Source organism: Lissotriton helveticus, chromosome 5_1 (assembly GCF_964261635.1).
Source record: "Lissotriton helveticus chromosome 5_1, aLisHel1.1, whole genome shotgun sequence".
Lineage (NCBI taxonomy): Eukaryota > Metazoa > Chordata > Amphibia > Caudata > Salamandridae > Lissotriton > Lissotriton helveticus.
Window position 1 is genome coordinate 1,779,385,005 of NC_136065.1, and position 27,498 is coordinate 1,779,412,502.

At 44.3% G+C, this 27,498-nt stretch overlaps 1 protein-coding gene across 2 annotated transcripts in view; it reads right to left on the reverse strand.

Moving 5' to 3' along the window:
- KCNH6 (potassium voltage-gated channel subfamily H member 6) overlaps positions 1–27,498 on the reverse strand; it is a 1,032,645-nt gene that overhangs the window by 429,504 nt on the left and 575,643 nt on the right. The gene's annotated exons all lie outside the window — the stretch shown is intronic.

Genomic DNA, 27,498 nt, shown 5'->3' on the forward strand with positions numbered 1-27,498 from the left:
ATTGTAGGTTTCTAATACTGTGGTGGGTGGTTCTGTTTGCCAAGACAATAGCACTTATTTTATTAACCCAGAGAAGGATTAAGAGCTGAGCTGCACTGTTGGAATTTCAGCCTTTGATTTTTAGCATTTGTTTCAGTCCACTGAGTTGTCTCACCACATTTACACAGAGCTGCCATTCATCTAGATTGCGTTCACAACTATGATCTGTTGCTCTCAGTAGAAAGTTTGCCTTTACTTATGGTAACCCCAGATGTTTTTGTCTTTTACTGAACTGTATTTTTCCTGACTTAAAGACTCTGTGCATGTTACCACTGTTAAATGGTAGTATTGTGCCTGTGCCTCTATATTTATTCTGTACATTGGAACTCCTTGTTTGGCCTATTTAACTTCGGTACAACTCCTTTGTAATGGTATCTAAAGTGCACCTGGGGCATGGAAAGGTAAACGTAATATGTGTATATTTACACCACCCACATATGTGACACATATGTATTTCTACCAAGAGCACCACTGTGCTCTGACTGGGATCAGTTTAAATGCACTGCAATTACACATGGCAGTGCAAAATGAATTTGCCATGTAGAAAAATTCCATTTTATATATTCATAAGTGACCCCCTAAAGTATGCATCTAAGCCCACAGGGCAGGGTGCAAACATATAAAAATAGGGAATACTATATATTGTGGTTATTGTGAAATAAAAAAGGAAATCTATTTCACTGTGGAGGCTTGGTTAGACATTTTCATAATAGGCCTAGGTGGGATTAAAATCTTTAATTTACACGTATGCCTAGGAAAAGGCTAGAGCACAAATGACACAGTGTAAAAAGTACTTTCAACTGCCTGTGCAGTTCTGCCACACGTCATAAGTGACCCCCTAAAGTATGCATCTAAGCCCACAGGGCAGGGTGCAAACATATAAAAATAGGGAATACTATATATTGTGGTTATTGTGAAATAAAAAAGGAAATCTATTTCACTGTGGAGGCTTGGTTAGACATTTTCATAATAGACCTAGGTGGGATTAAAATCTTTAATTTCCACGTGTGCCTAGGAAAAGGCTAGAGCACAAAGGACACAGTGTAAAATGTACATTTTTAACTGCCTGTGCCAGAACTGGCTTAAAACCAGTTCTGCCACACGTCACACCTCCAGAATATACATCATTGACTGGAACAGTTAATAACTCTTGCTTAAAATAAAATGGCTTGTCTCTAGGCCCAGGAAAGGCCAATGGGTGTTAACCCCAGTCCATCTATCAGGGATTAGCTATCTAGAAGTGGATGGGAACAGTTAGCAGAACAAAGGGCAGCTTTAATACCACCTCATTTAACTTGGAGATGCCAGGTAGGTATTCTCCTATGCATCCCCAGCACCATCCCATATATATTCCAGTCATAGCAGGAGGAAAAAACAGTTTTTACATTATCAGGTAAGGGTGTGGCCAAGAATTTGAAGACAGGACTGTCGAGTGGGAGCTGGGTTTAGCCATTTTGTAACAGGATCCTAGGTAATTTTATGGTATAGTAATGAGGAGTGCTGTAAAAGGAGTTGGGGGACTACAAGAAAATAGACTTTTACGGATACTTGTATCCGAATAAAGATTATTTGAATTTGAATTTGAAAATAGACTTAGATGGTAGATTTTCTCCACTCACTTGTTAGTGCACAAGATAAATCTGTCACTTCAAACACCGCCTCTTCAGAACATTCCAGGACTCAGGAAAATCTAATCTGAGGAAGAAGGCCCTTGTGGAAGAAGAATCTTGACTTCCGACTCCCGAATCCTTCTGTAAGAATAGGACTTACACAAGAAATCTTGAATCCTTCTGGCTCACAAGGATTGGAACTGCTCTCAAAAGAACAAATGGTTGCTTTCCTGTTACCTGCTTCAAAGACACGAGAAAAAGAAGGACTCCTGACTCCAAGCTGACAAGTCTCTGCAGGAGACCTTGCTAGAGAGAGGTCTGGTGCCCACAAGCCTGCCTGAGAAATGTGGTTGCAAGATTGAAGACTAAGGGCCTGATTTAGAGTTTAGCGGATAGGTACTCTGCAGGGTGGGCTATAAATTCTCTACACCAGCAGAGTTGGCGGAGTTTTGGCCCTCCACATTCCACATGTAACACAGAGTTTTGGCTAAATTCTGCCAACTGTCAATTGGCAGAGTTTTTTCTCATGCATGATTTTCTCTAGTGTGATTTTCGGTCACTAGGAGGGTATCTGGCGAGATTTCCCCAACACGGTGGTTGTGACAGTTCGCTGTCTGAAAGCTGCCACTCAAGTAGAAAATCTACTTGAGTGTCAGCACAATCAACTTGAGAAACAGCGCCCTTTGGCATGCTGCCAGGCAGTGTGGAATGAGTTCTCGGCACTAAAAATCAGCCCGAGCAGCGTGACATGCCTAGTTCCATCCGGTTGCGGAACTCCACGGAATCTCTCTGAGTTTTCATGTAACTCAGCGGGATTCCGCAGAGTTAAACACAGCAAGTTCCGCCCACCCCTAGTACCCTGTCACAAACGGGATCGATAATCCACCTGCCTAATTACAAGTGCCAGAGGATAGAATTATCTTGTAATAAAACAGAAAGGATATTCCATCATGTTTGTGATGAATAAACCTGTCCACCAAACTCTACATCAAGACCTACATCTGAAGGTAAAACCTTTCACCCGGACAACTTGGTTTATGTATCCAACATGTGCTCCATTACATTTGGGGTTGAAATTGTGCCTCGGTCCAAAGTGTTGGTTTTACATAGTGTGTAGCTTTTCAGTGCGCTTTTTTCCTGAAAAATTAAAACATTTGTTTCCTGGGTCCCCCTCAACCTACTTTGATGATCCTGGTGCCTATTTGCTCATTAAAATGTTGTCTATTTTCCTATTTTGGTTTGAGAATTTTACTGTTTTTATTTTCTCTACACTTTGTTCCTGTAGCTCAAACAGGAGGTCAGCCAACTGACCCTTGGAGTCATGTTTTGGATCCTGGGTGCAAGGCAAGCAGGTCCTGGTTTCCTTCAGTCTTCAGACAGCGGGAAAGTTCTTCTTATGAGCCTCCACAGCTCCAGATGTGTCCTGATGGGAGGTTCTGAGGGTGTCATTTTCATACTCAATGCTAGCCAGTGTGTGTGAGTTATCCCCTTGTCTAACTCTAAACTGGTTGTGGTGAGTTCCTCCCTTTCCCTGGGTATGGCCCCAATGTGTGTCTAGGGGACCAAAGGGCAGGTAGGTCCAGATGTGAGCTGCATTTACCACTAACAGGGTAGGCAGCTTCAGAAGTCAGGAAGGGGGTGGGCACAGCCCTCAGGCTTCCGTTTAAAGTTCAACAAGAATTGACAAAGCCAATAGGTCTCAGCAATCCGAGAGCTATAAGCGTCAATGTTAATGCATTTGTGAATATCAATTAAACCAGCCCCAGAAACATACACAAATGCATTATTATTGCCAACACCTATAGCTCTCAGATTTATGAGATCTATTGTCTTTGCCAGAGCTCTAAAAGGCCTGCACCCACCTGAAACTGCTACACTGCCTTGGGCCCAGAATACTAAGGCTCTGTACCTTGCCTTCACACTTACATTTGCAGTACACTTCCTGGAAGGAGCAGAGCACCACCCTCCGGACCCTGTTGAGTATGGAAGTGCAAGAAACACTACTGAGAGGCGCCCAGGGTGCAACGAGTGTGCATACACTCTAAGGAGGCAGCCATAGTCCAGGGAGGCGGCCATCTTAGAAGAAGATGAGAGTGGAGGGTTTCAAAAACACAGGTGTGTACAGCGAACAAGGTCGTATGAAAAATGCATGGTTGTTTATGCCGAGACCTAAAAAGCTGGCACCAACACATAGGGCCCCAGAGATGCTGTTTGAAACCCGAAAACTTGTCTACAAGTGATTGTTCAAAATCAGCACCTACGCTACGCTAACCTGCTATTTCCACTTTGGTTGTGTTCTAACCGGGACAGGTGATTTATATTTAATATAAAAATATCATTAATTATGGCCAAACTGTGTCTAGAGAAACAAGCGCTTTAAAAAGGATGAAAATATTTAGCGGTGTAGCGTCAAGGACGGTTCTTTTTTGTAGGGAACCAGCCTCTCACGTCTGTCAAGCATGAGCAGTAGGATTTAAATACCTTTCTATTATTTTATTTTATTTCAGGAGCTTAACCATTACAGGCAGCTTACTAAATACAGTAAAGCTGGCCATGTGAGAAACGAGTACATTTAAAATAGTATTTTTATAATGGTGTGAGGCAAAGCATGGGCCATTACGCACAAGACTAAACTGATAGTGATGAGAGCAAAAGTAGTCCGAAGGCCGGGTGGAATAAATAAAGGATTATTTTGGTCGACGCGTTTAACTTTGAGAATGTGATGGTGTCCAGAGGCCAGCTCCCTTGGTATGTAGAGCATAGCTGCTTTTCAAATATTACGAAACTAATAGTAGCGCAAGAGTCGCTCCAGCAGCTCTGCCTGACGCAGCCATGGCGAGATTGGATCACATGAGCAGATTGATGCTGGTGGGGGGGAGAAAGGGAGTATGGGCAACCTCATGGGAACACCACATTTTCTTTTAGAAAATCTGAACCTTAGCACCAATGCTGCACAAACCAATGGAGACCATATGGTAAAAATTATATTACTAGAAATATTAATAATGATAAACATTTTAGGGGTGTGCCATGCCGGGTACATTTTGACTTGCAATGTAATTGTGGCACGGACCGTAAAAACATGATTTACAGGCCTGTTTAGAGAATTACTCGGAGCAAATGTAAACACTAGTGAGCGTGAAAAGCACTGTTAACCAAAGAAAAAAGTAGTGCTGAAATTATTTCCTAAAATGGCCACTGTGTAAGGAGATTAGTAATTGTTATGTGCTCTCAGAGAGGGTTCAACACAGGAAGAGGCATGACGCATGCATGCAATGGGCAAATGGGGATAAACAATAGAAGATCGACAATGGTGCCAACAAATGGGAAGCCTATGGGTGGACTGTAGCCCACAAAATACATACAACAGGTCTCTTTTCAAGACAGCGCATGCGCGCTGTCTAGAGCCGAGACCTAAAAAGGGTTGAACCAAAACACAAGCAACTAGGACCAGTTTCCTATTGATTGGAGCTCTTCAGTCAGGTGTTGCTTGGTTTTAGTGGCACAGTGTGCACAAAACCAATGTCTGGGCATACCCATCGCACTGAGAACATCATCTGTGTCTTGTGTTTCGTGTGCTTTGGTTCAGGGCGGTCCTGGACCAGCAATTCGGGCTGGATTGTCACCTTCAGTTTTGTTCCAAATATGAGCTATTGTAAGTCCTCTTTCTCTGACTATCTGTCAGAGGGGAGCAGTATTAGATATGAAGCACCAATTGGAATAGTGTTAGTCTTGCTTCCGTATCCATATACAAGAATGAACTTGCTTTCACATCATTATTATTTGGGGAGCATTAGGTCAGGTATCTGGGGGAAGTTGGCCTTGCTGTCAACAGAGGTGGTCCCTATTGACCCATGATGGCTGGCTCCAGTAAGAGGAAACATTACATCAGTTTTCTAAGGGAAATTTGGGGTTGTTACCTATATGTATGGCCCTCACCCAAAAAGATAGCTGCTTCTAGCAAGAGGAAGGGGCCAAGGGAATGTAACAGTAAGCTTCTGTTAAGGGGAAGACTTCTACCTTGCTAACAGCAGAAGGGTCATTAGTCTAGAAGCAGGGCTGAAGAGAGATCCCGACGAGTGATCAATGGCCAGGAATTAACACCTCTAAGTACCCCGGGAGCCGCACTTCTCACCCGGAAATCATAGGGCGAAGTAAACTGAGCTCATGAGTTGGTGTCAGGGCACCTACAGCAATCCTCAGTGCACGGGGAAGGGTGAGATGGTGGTCCAGAAACAGTGGTGACCCGGGTTGGATGGTGCAGCAAGGCAAGGGAATTTTTACGATTCAATTTCGGGCCGCTGGTGCCTCACAGAGAGGCATCCATCCTGGCAGGCCTTTTGCAAATAATATATGCAATAATATATCAATATAATCGTTCCTGTATTAAAGTGGGTGCCTCTAGTGCGTCCTTTAAATCATGTCTTGGTTGAAAAGCGGAGCATGTGGTATTTTCGTTTCTACCTTTTTTAAATGCATCTCCATGACGCATACATCAAAGCTCAGACTAGGATCTCAGAAACCACAGTCATTTTGGGCATTTTTAAAGACATGTTCCGCCAATTTAAAAGCTGTGTGCATTTTCAAACACTTGAAAAGGCAAGTGCAAAGGAGCAGTGCTTAATTTGAGCCCGTGGTTTCCGGTGCTCGGCACCGGCACTGAATTGTCATCAGGGGGACTTTTGACAGTCTGTCACATGATGGATGCGCTGTATACCTTTTTGGAGATCAGGCAAGAACAGTTGTTTATTTATTCAATATAACGTACAAATGACTAATACCTGCAGCCCAAGCTATTCTTATAGCATTGGGGACATAGAATAGTCTGGATTGTCACACTTTTAGCAGAGTGATGATTAGCAGTAATATTGGTACTGTCCTGTGTTCCACCTCATGGTCACAGGTTCTAATCCCGGTGGATCCACTCAGACTTTCATCTATTCGAGGTCGCTAAAATGAGTACCATTGAGTTGGGTAACAATATAAATCTGTTATTCAGCTCCTTGAGACCCTTGGGTGATACGTGCGCTTTACAAATACACATGTTATGTTATGTTATTGACAGTGCTGGGAGGTATCGCAAGCTGAAGCCTCTTGTCCAGGGCCTTGGCATGCATTTGTTTTTACAAGTAGAGCACTGAACTCGCCCGCTACAGACCACCTCCTTGACGTACCTATGGCTCGTTAATAAGATGCACATTTAATAGGCTAATTCAGGTGTAAGAACTGTGATCTGTGACTTGGCTGTTGGTAGCCACTGTGTTGCCCTCTGTCCCTCTGGTCTCAGCTGTGACAGAAGCAGGAACAGGAAGTAATCAGGGCTCGAACTGTCATGTTTACGGTGTGACTCTTCCTCCATTGGGCTGAGCTGCATGCCCTATTCCAAGTCCCCGCCTCCGTTTACGTTTTGATCTGTTTTTTTTTTTTAATTCAGGTGCTTTACACATCTCACATTTTATTTATCGCACAAGGTATATTCACGTCTCTGGTACTGATGTGTAGACTCAGCGATGATGCAGGTAGTATATATCATTTATTTATTTATAAAGTTTTATATAGCTGCACATATCTGATCGTATGACTATTTTTGGGGATAAATCATTTAATAATATTTCATTAGTATGATGGAAATGAATGTTAACTCTATTACTGACAGCACTGCAAGTACTATGAAGATGGGTTAAGACAGATTCATTTTTCGACAGTTTTTCTACATGTGATTCGATTATTTTTCCCCCAAATAAAGCCTTGAAATTAACTGAACACTTCATGAAAACCTAAAACATGTTTTTGTAATGGTGCCATAATGATAGAAAAACAGGTTTGGGAAGATGAACTACTTTAATTTTGCCTCTAGAGCAAGAACAGATGGTGTTATTACTGCACTTGCCCTTCATAAAATGAGTTCAAGCACAGAACGATGAAATATTAGGGTGGCTGTTAACTCTGTTTACTGAGATTTGCGAGAAATAAAGGACTGTGGTCTCTTTCTGGGTAGCGCTGAATAAGGGTTTGAATTACCACACTAAGAAAAAAAATTGGTACCCCCTGGATGTTGCGTATTCCAGCAGCTGTAAATTCCACCTTGTGTTTGCAATATTCTGAGTTTGGCATAGTAGAATGAGGCATAACAATGGAATCGATGTTTACCGTACTGATAACTGAATGTTTCACCCAGGGCTTTAAGTGGGCCGGGTCTCACTGGTCTGAGCACCGGCAGTTTTTTAAAAGGGGCCTCGAAACGGGTCTCTATCGGGCTCTGTTTTGTGCCCTGACACAGGTGGACTGCAGTGACAGCAGGCAAATGGATGTGCGCTGCTCACACTGCTCACTTCTCACTAGTGGAGAAGTTACGGCATGACGTCTTGCCAGGTGAGCGTTGTAGGGGAAGGGAAATCCTTTAAAGAGAGATGCATTTTCTCTCCAGTTATCCCTTCTCTTGTAGAAATGCAGGAGCAGCAACATTGTCATGGTGTCACCCAGGGCTTTAAGTGGAAGCTTTTTCAATATTATATACCAACCATAGTTGCTGCTTATTTCTCTTATGCAACTAACAACCATTGACAAAGCCAATAATCCTTGCTTGTCGTAGGTTACTTGTTGTATCATATATCTGGATGCAATGACAGAAATAGCAAAATACAAGTGTGGCGGCACACTATGCTAAGCACAGATTTTTAGCTTCTGTGTTTCAGCCATGCCTTTAATTACTTCGGCCACGCCCCTTTGGGAGACCCCCCCAGTTTTTTCATCCCCCTTAAAGCCCTGGTTTCACCCTTCCTTATGACCATTTTCTCCTGATAATTTTTGCCCGATCTCTCCTGGAGAAATGTGTCCAGGAAAACTGTGAGGGTGCAGTAATGACATTGCGCAGTATTTACCCCGTGGGGCATTGGATCTTTATCCACGCTGGCACTGCCCCACAACCTGGAATCCTCTTTCGCCCGCATGCTCCTTTTTGCACGCAAATGGAAACTGACCTCACTACTTTTAAAAAGATGCTTGAAAAGCAAACCAGACACTGTCCAAACATACATGTGAGAGAGGGAAAACTCAAGAGGATTCACCTTACCCACTAAGAGCAGTAAAGTAACCCATGGGGCTCAGCCATGACAACCGAAGGTTTTAAACCGGGAAAATCACATATTCATGAACTGAGAGAGGCCGATCAGAAAGGAAGAAAATACTGGACTAGGCAAGCACATGCACGAGGATAAGATGTGCTTCTCTCCCACCTTGTTGAGTATATCAAACGCTGAAGAAAAATCATAAACACCGAAAGCCATCACCTCCAAAGGTCCAATATGCACATGAGGTCAACCCACAACTCAAGTGTGTGTGTCTTGGAGGCACACCAAGACTAGATGCATGTTTGTACGAATGAACAAGATTGAGCAGCAACTTCACCACTTCAAGTATTAGGCATGAGCCAATGGGCTGAAGGAGGACTTCTTCATGAGGGGAGAAACCAACCCTCTTTTTATGCAAGCAGGGAAGGCTCTTTCTGAAATAGATGCATTAATAATAGGCTGGCAATATAAAGAATGGTCTCAGAGACTGGCTTAAACCAAGAGTCTGGATGGAAATTCTTTGTGGAAGGTGTTGCCTTCATGGACTGAAGCATTATTGTAAAATCAGCTTTGGATGCAGGAGGAAAATCCACCCATGAAGGTACAGGTCTGCCTACCATAGTTGAAATGAATGTACAGAGATTAGTGCTTTTACTGCTAATCTGAGGCTTGTTAAGAGCGTTGCAACGATTTGCTTCGGAGTTACATGGAAGAAATGTATAATTTTGAGGTGGTTGAAGCAATTATATGTTTTTAAGCTTGTTGGATGACCACAAAAAAATTGGACCTAGGCGTAGGAATTTTATATGACTGAAACAGTATAAGCATGTCCTTCCTAGGAGGTACAGTTGATACCCATGGATTTAAGAATAGAAGAAGATTCTGTGAAGGCGTTAAAATCAGGCCTGTATGTTGAGTAACTGTATGAGTGGAGGTCGGTCTGGTTTTTGTAACCCTTTATGCTCCTTATTTAATTAGTAGGAATTTTATTACCTCGATCTCATTAGAAGCGTGCCACAACTTTGAGTAGTTTGGCTCTCTCTTGGTTTATAGCATGTTAAATGATATACTTGGCTTTTATCTTGGGTGACTTACATCACTTTCAGTCAACTTAAATATCAGGAAAATCGTCATTTGATTTGATGCCATCCATGTCTTGAAGACTTGGAACTAATTGAAGGACACACATGTTTAATTTGGCTGAATCACTTTCATGACTGTATAGGTCGATAGATGCTTATGGTGAAGACAGCTAGAGAATTATTGCGCCGCAGAGTTAGTTTGTAGTTCATCAAAGTTCAGAAAAACTAAAACATTTTCTGATTTTTGAATTGATCAGAGGATAACTTGGAGTTGAGTGGAGGATGACCATGGCATTAAATGAGCTGAAGCACTTTTATGGCATGGATTTTGTTGGTACTTGCCCATGACTTGGATTCATCCATCTTACTTTCATGGCTTGGAGTTCATAGGAAGATGGTCATTGCTTGGAGTTGTTTGAAGAACTTTCATGGCTTGAAGCTGTGAGAATGCTAATGGTTTGGAGTAAATTTGTCTGTATGTAAATAGCCAGACATTTCACCGCTCAGGCTTAGTTTGAAGACCATCATGACAAAGTTAATTTGATTACTTCGTTGCACTCTAGAAGTTGTTTGTAAATGAGTGTTTGTTGACTGAAATTATATTAAATCTAATTAAATTAAGAAGTACTTTTTTAGGGTGTATACATTTTGGTTTAATTTTTTTCTTTTGTAAACATTTTATATGTTCTGTTGATTAAAATATTTGCTGCATTTGGTTTGTAGCTCATTTATAATACTATATAAAAATGGTCATGATTTTTTTCTGAATTGAAATATATTGTATATGAATCACACTTTTTCAAAGAACAAATATTTTTAAAATAAAAATATATCGTTGAACATCTGCTCCTATTTTAAAATGTTATCAATCATTATTTGTATGTATGTATATATAAGATATTTCTATAGCGCAACCTGAGCCAAGAGGAAGCAGAGAGGTGTTCATGATCAGAGACAGGCATAAAGTCAATGAGTAATATGAGAGGAAGATGGGTTGTAAACAGGTATTGCACTGGAGTGTTAATTAAAAAGATGATTCTTCAACGCTTTCCTAATTTGGAGCAGCGCTAGGGCGGACCTGATGGATATGGGGATTGTTTGTTGCTGCTCGACTGAAGAAACAATAGTAAATCTCATCTATCCCATTCCCAATATTTGTGCACTTACCACAATGTTTACGAGACTAGTGTTAGAATAGTACATTTGATCCCATCAAACTAAATGTACTTTCATCTATGTTTGTTGGGCTGGAGTTAGAATACTGCATGTCACCCCTTTTATTTATGCATTTTCTCCAATCCTAGTAGAGTTAGAATATTAAATCATACACTTTAATTTTATGAAGTTTCTCTAAATTATGTTTGATTGGAATTAGAGTAATGAATCTCACGCCGCAATTTTGCAAATTTCCTAATATTCGTAGGTCTAGATTTAGAGTAGTAAATCTCACCCCCCTAAAATGAACATATTCAATTGTGTACGTGCGACTAGGTTACATTTCACCCCTTTTATTTATATGTTTTCTCCAGTTTTAGTAGAACTGGAGATAGAACATTAAATGAGATTTCCTCAAATGGTTGTGGGCCTGGAGGTATATTAGTGAATATGACCAGCACGAAATCAACAAACTTTTCCCAATGTTAGTTGAGTTAGAATAGTAAATCGTAAAGCCCATTCCCTTCTCTGTTTTTAACACATTTCACCCCCACAAAAATTGTGGAACTGGATCTTTATAATGCATGCCCCACTCACCAACCCTAATTACACATTTTGTCTAATGTTTGTGGAATTTTGGATAATAAAATAAATGTGATAATTTAATTGTATGCTGTTTTTGTGTTTCTCCCCTGATGTGAATTTCTCACATTTACTGTTCATGTTTATGTGATTTTTTTATGTTTATAGATTTAATAAATACAATTCTTAATTATTTGGAATGTGTGATTGCATACTGCATACATTTTGGGACACATACATTTTTATTTCAAATGTTCATACGTATTAAAATTATACACTTTTAAATTGGTATTGATTTGATTTAAAATAATAAATATAGTTCTATTAAGGTCCGTGTTTAAAAAGCAAAACTTATGTACATTTATGAAAAAGTATTTACATTTTTATATTGTAAGTTCAAATAAAACTTGTAATTTCTTAATAATTTCGTTTTGAAGAGTTAAAGAGTTATTTCTTTAAAATATGATACATGCATTGCAATTTATAAATATTGTATATTTATTGAATTTATATATATTGGCTATATATTATATATAAATATATATCTATTTTATATATAAATATTGTTTATAAATAGAAATGAGTTCTAAAATATATGGATATGTCTTTTTAATGCACTTTTAATTCACTATTTCACTTTCTAGATTTTTACATATGTATTCGAAATTTTTGTGCAGCTATTTTGGTTAAGTATTGTTTTGCTATTTTTTCCTACATTTTCACATTGACATTTTTATGTCATGATAATGTTGATGTTAATATTGGGACACACAACCGGTTTGGAACTAGGGAGACCCTTGTAACTCCTGTGGGACACCATACCGGGTCTGGTGGCTAAGTGGACTAAAGCAGCCACTGCAGGTGCCTGTGTTCGACCTGATGGTCACAGGTTGAAATCCCAGTGGGTCCACTCAGCCTTTCATCCATTTGAGGTCGATAAAATGAGTACTGTTGGGCAACAATGAACTTCTGTTACTCAGTGCCAGGACACCTTTGGGTAATTGTGCGCTTTACAAATACACCTGTTATGTTATGCCAAGGTTGCCACCTCCTTCTCTGCTCTGATGCTCACTTTCCACTCATCAAGGACCAAGCATGCGTTAGTGTGTCAGATCAATCTGACAAATAGGGGAACCTTTAGCCACTACTTTCCATTCAAGCTTTCTTACTTGTATGTCACATTGTCCATCTGAAATTCATTTAAGCATACTGGTTTCTGGTCATCAATAGATGCAGATACTTTGAGTGCTTCCAAGAATTTCCGAGAGAAAGCGTAACTGTAAGACATTGCAGCTGTCCACTTTCATGTGAAAGCAAGGGCCTTGAGCCATCCCTGAACTGCAAGACCAGCTTCCTGAATTTCAAATCCATACCTTGGGATGGCATGTACAGATTCTGAGCTGCTGGCCCATTACTTGCAGGGTAATTTGAATTAGCAGTCCATGGGTGACATACATGCAGGCCTTTTCTGGCCAGCAGCCTGGATCCAGTGACCTTGCCACTTTCTAAACTTTCTAGAGTGCTCTCTGCTCTCACAAAGTTTGCATGGTGGAGGGGACAGCTACCAAAAGCTTCCACCAACCAAATAAGAAACCAGTTTACCAACATGTCCGCATCTTGATTTATTTTCTGCTACAAATTGGATACTGTTCTGCAGCACCTAGAATGGGGACAGATAACCTTCCCCAAGCTGTCTGCTATAAAGGGAAACTATTTGGTGTGGTCCTGAAATCTACATTGCAATGAGGACTTTCTCTCTATCTCAAACTTAGTCAGTAAATCCGCAACCTGTTTATAGTCCTATAGAAGGCACTGGAATCCTCTAGTGAAAACGAGGCGTATGTTTCGATGCTCTGAGCAGGAAGACTGGTAGGTTGTATCAGGAACCCTGCAGAACATTTCCTGAAACTACAAACGGCCAAAGGAAGAGGAGTTGCCTACTTTGGAGCTCGTGATCCGGGGTTGTGTCTCGGTGCCTGCTCACCATCCTGTGATTCTATGCAAATCACTAAGGGCCTCATTGCGGGTTTCACTTTTGACCGCTGCATTATGATGCAGGTGGTCAAAACTGAAACCGGAAGGTCATTCCGGCTGCATTCTGACAGGCTTAACCCCTTCCATGCTGATGACGGCCCCCGTCCGTCATGCACCACGGTGGGCGTGTGCTGATGACGGCTGGGGGCCGTCATGAACCCGCCCACTCAATAAAACGGCCGCACAGGCGCAGAATCGCGGCCGTGCCCAAGGGGTTAAGGAGCCGAGCCCGTCAGCCAATCGGAGACCGGCACATAATCCCAATGGACAGCGTTTACACTGTTGGGATAACGAAGCAACTATGACCAATATCGTAATCGAGCCCCATATCTCTCTGTGCCTACAAAAAATAAATGGGTCCTTGTGAAATGTAACTGGTGTCATTTAAAGCGTTCTAATACCTTTGAGTTTGAGGGTCGAGTTTGCCCTATAAAACTGCAACAAACAAAAAGGTGAATGCAGAGGGAATAGATAGCACATCAAGCTTTGCTCAGGCAGGTGTTGATACCATGGTGCCTATTTCAAGAGCAGGCTTGGTTGGCTTTTCATTCCATGCCTGCTTTCCTTCTGTAGCCTCACCACACCACTACCCCTGCTGCCCCTTGCTGTGCTTTGCAACCCCTGGCATCCGTCTAGTGACCCTTGGCTTTCTATCAACCAAGGGTTCCGGCTGCTCTTTTGAACGTTAGCCATTGAGAGTGGCAGAAAGTACCAGGTGACTTTTAATTCAATGTAAGCAAACTGGAAACCACATTTTAAGTAGCAGCCAAGCAAGTACAACATAGGTAACTAGATTATACAGATTACACACTTTTATTTTGCTGAGGTTTAGATTCGGTTTGGCACATGTTTTGGTGTCCTACCCTTCTAGTTTTTTTTCCGAGAAAGAACTGGATTTATGTCCATGTGATGCAGTTACCCCGCAATCCCAATTGTATGTGTTCTTTTTTTGCGAACTCTCTAAAAAAGAAAGAAATTTCTTTCTTAAGCCATTTTTGAGAATTTTAAATATTAGGAAATGTAAAGAGGCATTAGAGTATTTGCAACGGCTCCAGACAGATCAAGTTTGTACTACAGTATCTATATAGATTTCTTGATCACGTTATAAAATGTAGGAAAATAGTGGGGAAATAACGATGACATTTTATGATTCATGTTCTAAATTTCATTACATGAAATACTTTATTGCTATGAGTTCTGTTCTAAATCTGCTTGAAGCACTCTATCTGGACATGTATATTATAATGAATTTTCTTCTGCACATAGACCAGAGTATTGGATGGATGTGTTATTGTTTTATTGTATTCTCTTATGGTTGTTTTAAACCGAATAAAGTATTTATGACTGACTAAGATAACTCATTACGTATATGCACACAGCAGTACATGTACCAAACAATGTGTGGTGAAGTACAAAACAATATCGAAGCATGATGGAGAATGTAATTTAGTGTTAATGATGTGGAATGTAATTTATTCTTACAAAGAAGTACCTTAACGTGACAGTATCCTCCAGAATCTCTTACGTTCATCCTTTCGTTAGTGCCAAAGCATATAATGTCCTTGTATTAAGGCGGTTGGAATATCCGTCACGTAGTAACTGCGTAGTCCATACGTCAAACTTTAAATCCGGCTCTTACTGTCTTGTTGGTGACTAGTATTTTATTTCGTGGCTTTAGTAGGTCTTCACTGAGTGTAACATTTACAAAGTGTCTGAATATTTAGCAGAACTTTACTCAAATGCTTACTGTGCAACAAGAACAACTGCACAGTTCATGTGTAGGCTACTGTATCCCAAAGGCCATCTTTTTGAGTTATTTAGTGCAACTCACATTACAAATGTTTTTTCCTTCAGCAAACTTTCATGGACTGTGACACAACAGGGAACTCAATAATTGGGCAAACAGCGGCATCAGGAAACATTACATGCCTTTTCATTGACATGTTATAGGAGATTCTGTCCACCATTTGGCTTACCGATGAAAGATTGGCCACTTAAACATGGTATCTATCAGAAAATGGCTTTCTTCCTTTCTACAAACATAATTCTCAGGGCATTGCAATGGAACTTTAAAATGCCCGCCTTTGCCTTCAGAAATCAACTCCCAACATACAACTGGAGGAAGTGACAACACTTCTTGGGATACCACTGGTTGAAGGGGTATCAACAAGATTGTGATGTCACTTCCGCAACGCTGGACATCTTGGGCAATTGACATCACTGTCTGGCGCCATCACTGTTGCCGCTGATGATCAGTAAATTACCCCACCACATAGTGGCAATACAAGGTGTGCTACCACACAATGTCGAGCGCAGCATATCAACCTGAAATAGCATCATATGTAGAATACCACTACACAATCAAGGTTAGCATATGTAGGTAAGTAGACGGAGGCAGGCGGAAACCACATGATCGCTTGACTCGCTATGGGCTCAAGGTTCCAACGGCACCTCGAGCTGAACCAGAGCCAAGCTTCAGGCTGGAGCATTCAGTGGCTCGCCCACCTCTAGTGAGAGGTAATGGGAGGATGAAGGAATGAGGATTGCAGGAAGTGTGGAGGCTAAAAGGAAGACGCGGACAGGGAGAGGAGCAGTACGTGGGACTAACCTTTCAAGCCCCAGTAATTCAGCAGTCCTTTTTCATGTCTTCGTTTCAGAGTTGTCCTCCAATAATATCCCCATTTCAATTACACACCTAAAAGATAGGTAAGATAGTCCCTTGATTTTACGACTGCACATATATCTTTACGATATGTATTATTCATAAAATAAATATTTTCCTAGGGGCCCAATTTAGAAAAGATTTGTGCGCTTTTTAGACCATCGTAGATGAGCACAATTTTGCCTTTCTGTGCAAAAAAAACCAACTTTGATTTACAAGTTGAAAATGCAAATGAAAGTTCCCCAATATAGTAGAAATCTAATGTTCACAAGTTTACTAGTAGCTCTGGGTCTCTGAGTATTCCCTGATGGGTTAAATTGTAGGTCTGACCTTTAGGACACTTTGAGCTGTCTCACCAGACTATTGTTTTTCCAAAACAAAACCATACAATATAATCACACATTGAGGGTCTTTTGGTCGGCAGTCATCACCACGGGTCTTTCACATTTTGCTTCCGCCCACCACAGTATATAGCAATAGGCCAATGGGTCATTCCACTTTACTCATTGGTTCCCTTCACTTTGATTGGTTGCATTAAGCCTATGCACACTGTTCTCATCTGCTTGAAGCACTTCTTTTCTCTTCAGTGATGCATCTGGATCAAAATGTGTTTTATTTATTGTTTATCTTCACTTTGAATATTGTCGCTTTTTTTTATGCCTGCCCTTCGAATGCCTAGTTAAATGGTGATTTATTTTTGCCTCCTCTTTAAAGTTGCTGATGTAAAGTGGATACGTATCATTGGGCATGATTTAGAGTTTGGCGAATTAGATACTTCATCACAAAAGTGAAAGATATCCCGCCCGTCGTATCACAAGTGCATTATATCCGCCACATACAATAGGGTGGACAGGATATCCATCACGATTGTGACTGAGTTTCCCATCCGCCAGGATCTAAGGGGCATATGTATCAAGCCCTTTTCCCGTTCGCAAATGGGCCGATTCTCAGAATCGGCCCGTTTACGAACGGAAAAAGGCCTTTTGGGATGTATCATCTCAAAAGGGCATCACAAATTAGAGAATCGCAAAATTTGCGATTCTCTATTTTGCGATTGCATTTAAGGAATCGCATATTGCGATTCCTTAAATGCAATGTACGAAGCACAGAAAAAGTGTAATTTGGCCTTAAGAAATTGCAAATTACCACCAATTTCAAGTTGGTAGTAATTTGCGATTTCTTTGAAAAATGCACTTTTTTGCATTTTTCAATGTGCCATGTGGCACACATACATACCCTTAGGGCATGTATATGCGGCACATGTGTACACATACATATTTCAGGGGTGCAACAGGGTGTCTTTTTGACACTCTGGCACCCTTGAAATTGCATTCTCAATTTGCAATTCTCTAATTGCGAATCGCAAATTGAGAATATCTTCCCATTTATTCCTATGGGCCTCCTATCCCGTAGGAATGAATGGGAAGGTATTCCTTAATTGCGAATCGCAATTTGCGATTCGTCATTTGCAAATAAAGAATCGCAATTATTATTGCGATTCCTACATACATAGCATTTTGAGATTCCTTAATAGCAATTCGCTAAAAATCACTATTAAGGAATCACAAAAGGGCTTGTTCATACATATGCCCCTAAATCAGGCCCATTGTCACATTCTAGCTGCCTGCAATCCGAGAGTTTGGTTAGGCGGTGATTTCTGCAAGTCTTCTGCACAAATAATAATAAAATGCATGAGCAACTGTTGTTATTTGAAAAGATAACACCTGCTAAACGGCCAAATCAGTGAACGTTTTTTAACTTAAATGTTTTCATTGCAAGCACATGGCGGCCAAGCACGTGGTTGCATATTTTGTTTTTTTATTTTTATTTTGTCTCATATACTTGCAATAAAAAAAATCTAATTTAGTCATCGCACAAGACTGTGAAAGCCATCTCTACTGGTTTTGCCAGTTTTGAGCTCCCACCAACAATTTGCACACATTTTTACACCTTGCAACTCGATGGAAATCTATCCCAGTCCAGGGTGAGAGTAAATGGATTTTCAAGGCGTGACTGGAGACGAGGTGAGACGGGAGAAATACATTTTTACCACTAAGTGAGGAGAAATTACTGTATACAGGGTTTTATACAAGGTGGAAACTTTCCATACCTACATTTTATGTGTAAGAGTTGAAATTCAGGGAATATTGCAAGTACTCCTAAAATCCTATGAGAATTCTGTAAAAGACTGCAATCTGATCCAAAAGCAGAAGTTGCCATACTAGACCCCATGTCTATATTTCTTTTGGGAGTCGAGTCCTCGTTTGTCTGGTCACCCTAGATTGCAGTGCATGTTGCAAACACTAGGGGCGCAAGCGCCTGCCATCTACTGTCCGAGATGCGCATTTGCTCTCCGTCCAGACAGGGTTTGTTGAATAATGAATGTTTCTAATATTCAGAGGGCGAAACAGATAACTGGATGGGAAATGCACTTTATTTTAAAGCCGCAGACAGGATGCTGTCATTCATCTCTATCAGACGAGTGGCCGTCCTCATTTCGATGCCTCAGCCCTCGCCTCGAGTTCATTTTTTAGTAAAAGAATATTGGCAGTTTTCTGCAGTGGCATCTGAAATATTAAGGAGTTCAGTACCAGCTAATGGAAAGTTCCAGATGGACAGACATTGTACTGTCGGATGACACCTATTGCAACTTTGGCGGAAATATACGTCCTTTCAAGGAATTAAAAAAGTCTGATGATAAATTGATTCATTTACATTTCTTACTCAATAGAGCAGACTGCAGTTCACCAGGATAAATACTGGGATCCTTTCACCGCCTGGTTGTTTTTTAAGGGAAAGTTTTTTGTCGGTGGCGTATTTGAGGGTTGGCGGGTTGCAAAGAAAGGCAGCAGTGCTGGCGGTGGGCACGCCTTCCACTCTTGGCTTTGTGTCTTAAGACTTTTATAATGAAGGCAGCAGGGCCTGCAGTCTTCATTTAGGGAAGGAAGTCTGCAGGGTGAAGGTGTCAGCTGGAAAGAACTGCTTATTAATGTGGTTATTTATTTATGTGTGTCCAGACGCCAAGCCTTGCTTGGAAAACTAATGGTGCCACCGAGGTACAGTGAGTGGGTCTGTGTTTAATCCCTTGGGACAAGCAGTTCCAGAACTGGGGAGCCTGAAGGGCGAATCTACAGCCCCCCCCATTGAAGGCTGTATCAGGTACTCTGAGGAGCATCCCTCTCTCCCCAGGGATGGCCATGGCTGGGGCCAGCACAGTGCTTCCCACAGGTGAGCAGAGCGTCCCTTCTAGGGGTTTCATACCCTGCACGCGCGTGCCAATGGGGCATGTTTGGCGACAAGTAGCAGCAAGTACAAGCGACAACTTCAAAGTACCCCTGCTTTCTCAATAATACAGTGGGCAGCAAATTAAAGCAGGCAATTACATAGCCAAAACCCTGCATAAGTAATACCCATAAGTAGTGTAGTGAGTGCGAGCACTGATATCTCTTTAATGCTGGCACTGTCAAGGAGACAGGTCTATGAGTTATCAACTCGGTCACCCGCTGTGACAGTCGCAGCGCAGCGCACAGCACCTCAGTCATCATCGTTGTTCAGTGCCGCCAGTACATAGATCTTAGACTCCCGAGTACTCCCCATCAGTGCCGGTGACATCAGTAGAGACCTTCAGATATCCATCTGTGGCCCCTAGCACCAGTTTAGCCTAATGCAACAGCGGGTGACAGTACCATCAGCGCAAGGCTCAGCAACTCAGTGACCATCAGTCACAGCGATTCCAATGCAAGTCTTAGTGGACACGCCACCACCCATGTGCAAGTCTTAGTAAATAGGACATCAATGGCAGTGCCCCGATGCAAGTCCTAGGAAGTACACCACCATCAATCCCAGCATCACTAATGCGAGTCCTAGTAAATACACCACCATCAATCCCAGCATCACTAATGCAACTCTTAGTAAATACACCACCGTCAACGTCAGTGCTCCAATGCAAATCTGAGTATATATGCAACTATCAATGTCGATGCCACCAATGCAAGTCTTAGCAAATACACCACCATCAATGTCAGCATCACTGATATAAGTCTTAGTAAATACACCATCAATGTCAGCGTCACTGATACAAGTCTTAGCAAATACACCACCATCAATGCCACCGATGCAAGTCTTAGCAAATACACCACCATCAATGTCAGTGTCACTGATGCAAGTCTTAGTAAATACACCATCAATGTCAGTGTCACTGATGCAAGTCTTAGTAAATACACCATCAATGTCAGTGTCACTGATGCAAGTCTTAGTAAATACACCATCAATGTCAGCGTCACTGATACAAGTCTTAGTAAATATTGCACCATCAACGTCAGTGGACAAGTGCAAGCCTGTAATTAATTTATTATCAGTGTCACCCCCCCCCCCCCCCCCGCACAGCCCTTAGTAACTCAAATTCTATAAGCGTCAGGGCAGTCAGTGCAGGCCTTAGCAATGACCGTAGCAATGTCCACGTGCTCATCTGTGAGGGTTGTAGCCTTTCGCAACAGAGTCATCATTAACGCAGGCACCTCTAAAGTGTCAGAAGCAGCTCATACCATGAGTGCACCAGAGGGATCCCTCCTGTAGAATATACCAACCGAGCTCAGCCACACAACCACAGTAAAGTGCATCTAACACACAGAATGGCAGCTCAGTCACTCAGCCTGGATAGTACATGTCCTTTTTCCAGATTTGGACTTTGTTGACTATATCCTATCAGGAAATCTCCTGTGCTGATGAAGGATCCCAGTTCCACTTGTGACCTCATGTTTTTTCCAGGCACATTCATTATCTGTGATATGAGTGTGGTGAAGCTCGGATTACCTGCTCTGGCCCACTCAGTACTCGAACACTCTGACGTCACCCGCCTGCTCTCAAAGCCCATTCAAAACCACTCTCTCGCCCAGGAGGCTGAAGAGCGCGCGCCCTTGCGAGCTCCCTGTGTTTTTCCACTCCCACGCCCGGTAGAATGTTCTTCCCTTTCAGTGATATCCCTACGGGAGCCCGGGCAGGCACACTTTCCACGAGCAGCGCTGCCCGAGCGATGAGCTTCAGTGGTTTGCGAGCGTTTTGGAGCCTTCGAGAGGCAGGGAAAAGAATGACCGTAAAGAACTTAATCCTGCGGCTGGATTTCCCTGGATCTAGTTCTCCATCAGTGCACTTTACAGTCGGGATTGTGTTTGCACTTTAAATAATTAAATTTGAATATTTTCATTGAATTTCTGATTGCAATCGTTAGTAATGCCACTGAGGAGTGTTCTCACGAGTAAATCGAAATCGGTTGATTTTTGTCTAGTTTTGAACTTGTATGAAATGTTGCCGCTGCCTCAACAATTATTGTGCATAAAATATAAGTCTTCTGATGTGCTAAAATTGAATATTTCAGACATTTACACTACAGGGCATATTCAGCCTGATTCATGAAGCAAAATAGCACCCGCAATGGCTGCGAAAATGCAATTGCGGGTGCAAAACACGGAATCGGCATTCAAGTACAAAATAGCGAATTCGCAAACACAGAATAGCGATTTAAATAGCGATTACGCTATAATAGTCGCAGACTCCGGGTAGTCGAGCATTAGCGATAGGGAAATAGCGACCAACCACGGAATCTGCGAAATGAATAGCGAAACGCAATATTGTCTCAATCGGCATTCATGAAAAAAATACAATAGCGAAAAAGCGCAAATTCGCACGTTTGCGCGGCGCAATTTAAGGACAACTCAAAGCAGGTGGTAACCATAAAAGCCATGATTAAGTAAAATTTGAAAAACTGTTGGCCAATCACCAACAGGTCCAGGCCTGACCAATCACACATAAGGACATTCAGCAGCAGCATTAGGCGTTCCACAATGCCAGGGATGTACATGGTGGTGAGGCGGCAAAGGCTACAGCGAGCAGCACGGAGGAGACGCATGAGGCAGGAAAGGATTTACCGGCAGCGGGTCACCTTGCTGGGCCAAACCAGAGAACAGATTTATGCTAAATACAGGCTGAATGGGGAAATGATCACCTGGCTGATACAAGAACTCGACCCCATCATGCAGCACCCAACAAGGCGAAACAATTCTGTGCCCACACATGTGCAGGTATTGTGCAGCCTGCACCTCCTGGCCTCCGGCAGTTTCCAGGGCATAGTAGCCGCTGCTGGGGGGATATCCCAGCCCACCATGTCACGCTGCCTCCACACTTTTGTTGACGCCATGCTCAGCCAGCTCCACCGCCACATCACATTTCCCACGAGCCAACAGGATTTGGACCTGACAAAACTACAATTTTACAATGTCGCCCATTTTCCCCATGTCCTCGGCTGCATAGACTGTACCCACGTCGCCATCTGCCCACCAGCTGCCACGGAGTATATGTACCGCAACAGGAAGTCCTACCACTCCCTCAACATACAGATGGTCTGCAATGCCAAGACCATCATCACTGACATTGTGGCCCAGTACCCAGGGAGTACCCATGACTCCTTTATCTTCAGGCACAGCGGACTCCACACACGACTGCTCAGGGGAGAGTTTGGGGAAGGACACCTACTTGGTAAGTACACTTTGTCGACAATGTCACATTGCTATGAAGTAACTGCGCTGCACAGGCAATCAACATCTGCTCCTCTCATTCAGGTGACAGTGGCTACGCCCTACGGGAATACCTCCTGACCCCTTACCTCAACCCTGCCACACCTCAGCAACGGCGCTACAATGTTGCGCACATCCGGACAAGGAACTGTATAGAAAGGACATTTGGCCTGCTCAAGAGCAGGTTCCGTATTCTGCACAAGACAGGTGGGGCGATGTATTACAGTCCTGCAGCGTGCTGCCGCATTGTGGCTGTCTGTGCAATGCTTCATAACATTGCAACCAAGCGCCGGATACCTGTTGACATCTCAGGCAGTGAATCTGAGGGGGACGACCGGCCACCAGCACATGCGCACCATGCACGCGGGGAGAACCCAGCTGAAGGCCACAGACGTCGCAACCACATCACAGCGAACAATTTCTAGCCCACCCTCTTCCCCCAACCCACATATCACAATTGCATGCAAAATGTAATGATTACACAAGGCTAATGTGTGCAGCAAAATAAATGTATTTGTTTCATTCACAAGAAAAAGGTTATGGTTTCAACTATTTACAAATTACAGTATTCCTGCATACTGCAGTGTGAAGAAGGTTCTTGGCAGGCTTAGCGTCAGCCTGTGGCAGTATCCCTCAGACAGTGTCAAAGGCGCCTCCGGCGCGTAATGCCCAGGCGCCTGTGAGGCTCATCCTCATCCTGGGCAGCTGTACCAGGCGTTGCCCTGGTGCTGCGCCTAGGTGGCGGGACCTGCATGGCAGATTGGCTGCTCACGCTGGAGGCACCCTCACTGGCATCGTCTCCCCCTACAGTGGCCGGTAGCACAGGTGTGTGAAGTGCCGTCACGGCGGTGGTTAGGTGCTCCAGGACCCGTGTTATGTCCTCGCAGCACTGGACCAGTTGGTGCTGCTGGGTGAGAGAGCGCCGCGACAACTGGGTGGTGGCATTTGCTGCCACATAATTCGACCTACTATAGGACGACAGCCGGCTCATTAGCTGGTGGTGGCGCCTGCTTGCTACACTGCGGTGCTTGATGAGCGCAGCAGTGTTATCCTCCATGGCTGCAGTCATGCGGCACATGGCCGCCGTCATGCGGTCCATCCTGTCTCCAACTCCCGCCACATTGCGGCCAATTTTGTGCAGCTGGAGCTGGATGGCTCCTTGCTGCTGCGACTTGCGCTGGTGGATTCTGAGCATGCGCCGCTCGACGCTCATACAGGCATGGAGATGCCCATTGCCCCTCCTGCTGATCGGCCGCTGTGTTGCCGCTGTCGCAGGCCCAGATCTCGTTGCACGAGCTGCAGGTGGTGTCGCAGCAGGTGTTGCTGGTGCGGCAGGAACTGGAGGCACATTGGTGGGGTGCCTGGCTCTGGCTGCCGGTGGGCCGGCAGATGCAGGAGCAGGTACGGTGGGGGGCCTGGCCTTGGCTGCGGGTGGTGCGGCAGATCCAGATGCAGCTACGGTGGGGGGCCTGGCCTTGGCTGCGGGTGGTGCGGCAGATCCAGATGCAGCTACGGTGGGGGGCCTGGCCTTGGCTGCCGGTGGGATGCTAGTTGCAGGGGCCACAACGGTGGGGGGCCTGGCTGCTGGTGTTGGTGCAGCGGCAGATGCAGGAGCAGGTATGGTGGGGGGCCTGGCTGCTGGTGTTGGTGCAGCGGCAGGGGCTGGTGCCTGGGTTTCGGGTTGTGAGTCCTCCTCCTGGGCCTCCTCATCAATCTGCAGCCTCTCGCTGTCACTGATATCTGCGCCACCTGTGAGGGTAAGTGGATACTCATTAGTTGCATGTGACTGTCAGACGTGCAGATGTTACATGCATGCTGGGTGACATTCCCTGGATGGCTGTGGATTTGCGTACTTTGGAACCTTTCTGGCTGCATTGTGGTACTACTACATTGTGGACATACTACATCTCCCACAATGCTTCAGGGCATTTCCTGATGCACAACATAGGCATGACTAAGGGCCAATGAGTGAGCCTATTTGGTCAGGGACGGTCATAGGGGACAGGGTCGCAGTCGCATGCCACTTACCTTGGGTGTCTTGGGTGGGGCGGGAGGAGTCCAGAGGGGTCACGCCAACGCACGCCTCCCTCTCCAAGGTGTTCTCAACCTGGTCCTCCAGGGGTGTGTTGGGTGGGACTGTCGGTCCGCCACCTCCAGTGCCCGATGCCTCACCAAGGCGCTCCGCCACCCTCTCCTTGGCACGACCTCGGAGGTCGTACCAGCGCTTCTTTAGCTCCTCCAAGGACCTATCGGCCACACCCACCGAGTTTACGCTGGAGGCTATTCCCAGCCAGATCCTCCGCTTGTCCTGCTCTGGGACCTTCCTGGAGTTGAGGCCGAACAGCCTGTCATGGTTGGCCACCACCCCTTCAATTAGTTTCTCGAGCTCCTGCTCTGAGAACTTGAGCTTGCGCTTTCGTCCTGCGCTGTTGCTGGGGCCAGGGACAGGTTCCTCAGACATGGCGGTCGCTATTTCAGGCGTTTCTGGAGTCGCTATCGCTGGTTAGGCGTCTGCTTTCCGACGTGCTCACTCGTAGGATAGCGTCACTGTGGTGTTTGGGGGTGGGAACTGCCTGCTTCCTGGATGTGATGTCATCACGGTGCTCGGAATGCGTCTTCCCGTTTTCCCGATCGCGCGAGAATGCGAGTCGCAATCCCGATCGCACGGGATTGCGAGTCGCAATCCCGATCGCACGGGATTGCGAGTCGCAATCCCGATCGCAGGTAGCCGGGAATAGCGATTTTTCTGCGTTTTTAGTTGGTCGCTAACGGCTTTAGCGCCCGCGTGCGAGTCGCTATTTTTTCCCCGAAAAGTACATGAATGCCGTTTTGCGTTTCCTCTATAGCGAGTCGCTATGAATCGCTATTAGGGACACGCAAAACGGCCCGTACATAAATCAGGCTGTTAGTTCCCTGAATCGCCTTGTTTCCTACCTCTTAAAGTGCTTGTAGTTTAAGAACATATAAGCTTGGGTTCACAAATTAAGTCTCCTGAATTGTATTATTCCTTTGAATGTGTTTAGACCCTTAAGTGACCCGTCTGCACTAAGCCATACATAAACAAGACATCCTTTCCCTCTATTTTTCAGTACAATATGTTCCCTCCTGCGCCCAGCCACACATAACAAGCTTTGGCAAAGCCAGGAGGTCTCGCCTATGGGAGCGCTATTCGCTTTGCTAATCGGGTGGGTGACAACGGGAGGGCGGATGGGGTTGGACAATGGGAGGGCGGATGGGGTGGATAATGGGAGGGCAGATGGGGTGGATAATGGGAGGGCGGATTGTTTGTGGACAACGTTAAAGAGGACATTAGGGAACCGGATGGTAAAAAAAAGTGATATGAAGCAGCGTGCAGTGGCCGCGTCATATCGATTTCTTTCCCTTATGGCGTTGGGGTGGAGGCAGGAAGGAAATGAGCAATAGGTTCACGAGTGGGTAGGAGGAGAATAAGCAACACGGCCATGGGTGGCAATGGAATAAGCAACATGGCCAGAGGGTGGGAGGGGAATAAGCAAAACGTCTGAGGGTGGGAGGAGAGGCGAAAAAGGCAACATGAGAAGTGGTGCGAGCGGAATAAGTAACACAGACGGGGTGGGAGGAGAATAAGCAAAATGTATTACCTGTAAATAAATCATAAGTTAGATCCTGTGTAGTCACATACCGTGGTCATCTAGTAATAAGTTATGGTAGACATTACAGTTCACACTGAACATATCAACATTTCGGCGGCTTTTGTGATTGCACAGTTAGATGGGAGAAGAGAAGACTGACAAATATTTTACCTAGAAGGAAATGATCTCCTGCTTTTTCTAGAAAATACTTTCAGTGCTTTGCCATCCAGCAAAGTCACTTCCTGTAGTGTGCATCCTGCTGGCTTTAGTGACACTTGAGATGTGCTCTGGCGACATAAGAGCCAGAAGCTGGGGCTATGAGGAATAAGCAAGCTGGACAGGGGGGGGGGGGGTTTGTGGGAGGGGATTCAGATGAAGCAATCAGTACTTTGTCTGTGCTCCTGTTGAAAGAAGAGGAAGTGAAACTGGCTTGCTCTGCCCAATTACAAGGCAGCAAATGAGAGGGATAGCGAGGCTCACAAATGGTAAGTAATGGGCGGGCTCCAAGCTCCTTGTAGAATCAATCAATCAATCAATCACAAAATTTGTATAGCGCGCTACTCACTCAGAGGGTCTCAAGGCACTTGGGGGGGGGTTCCGCTACTGCTCGAACAACCAGGTCTTGAGTTGCTTCCTGAAGGAGAGGTGGTCTTGGGTCAGGCGGAGGTGGATGGGGAGGGAGTTCCAGGTCTTGGCTGCCAGGTAGGAGAAGGATCTTCCTCCCATGGTGGCTCTTCGGATGCGAGGCACGGCGGCGAGGGCGTGGCTGGTCGATCGTAGCTGGCGGGTGGGGTGTAGAAGGTCAGGGGGTTGTTGAGGTACCTGGGGCCCAGGTTGTGGAGGGCCTTGTGAGCGTGGGTGAGGAGTCGGAACGTGATTCTCTTGTTGATGGGGAGCCAGTGCAGGTCTCTCAGGTTTCCGGAGATGTGGCTGTGTCGGGGGATGTCCAGGATGAGTCGTGCGGAGGCGTTCTGGATGCGTTGGAGTCTTTTCTGTATTTTGGCTGAGGTTCCGGTGTAGAGGGTGTTTCCGTAGTCCAGTCGGCTGGTGACGAGTGCTTGGGTGACCGTCTTCCTGGTTTCGG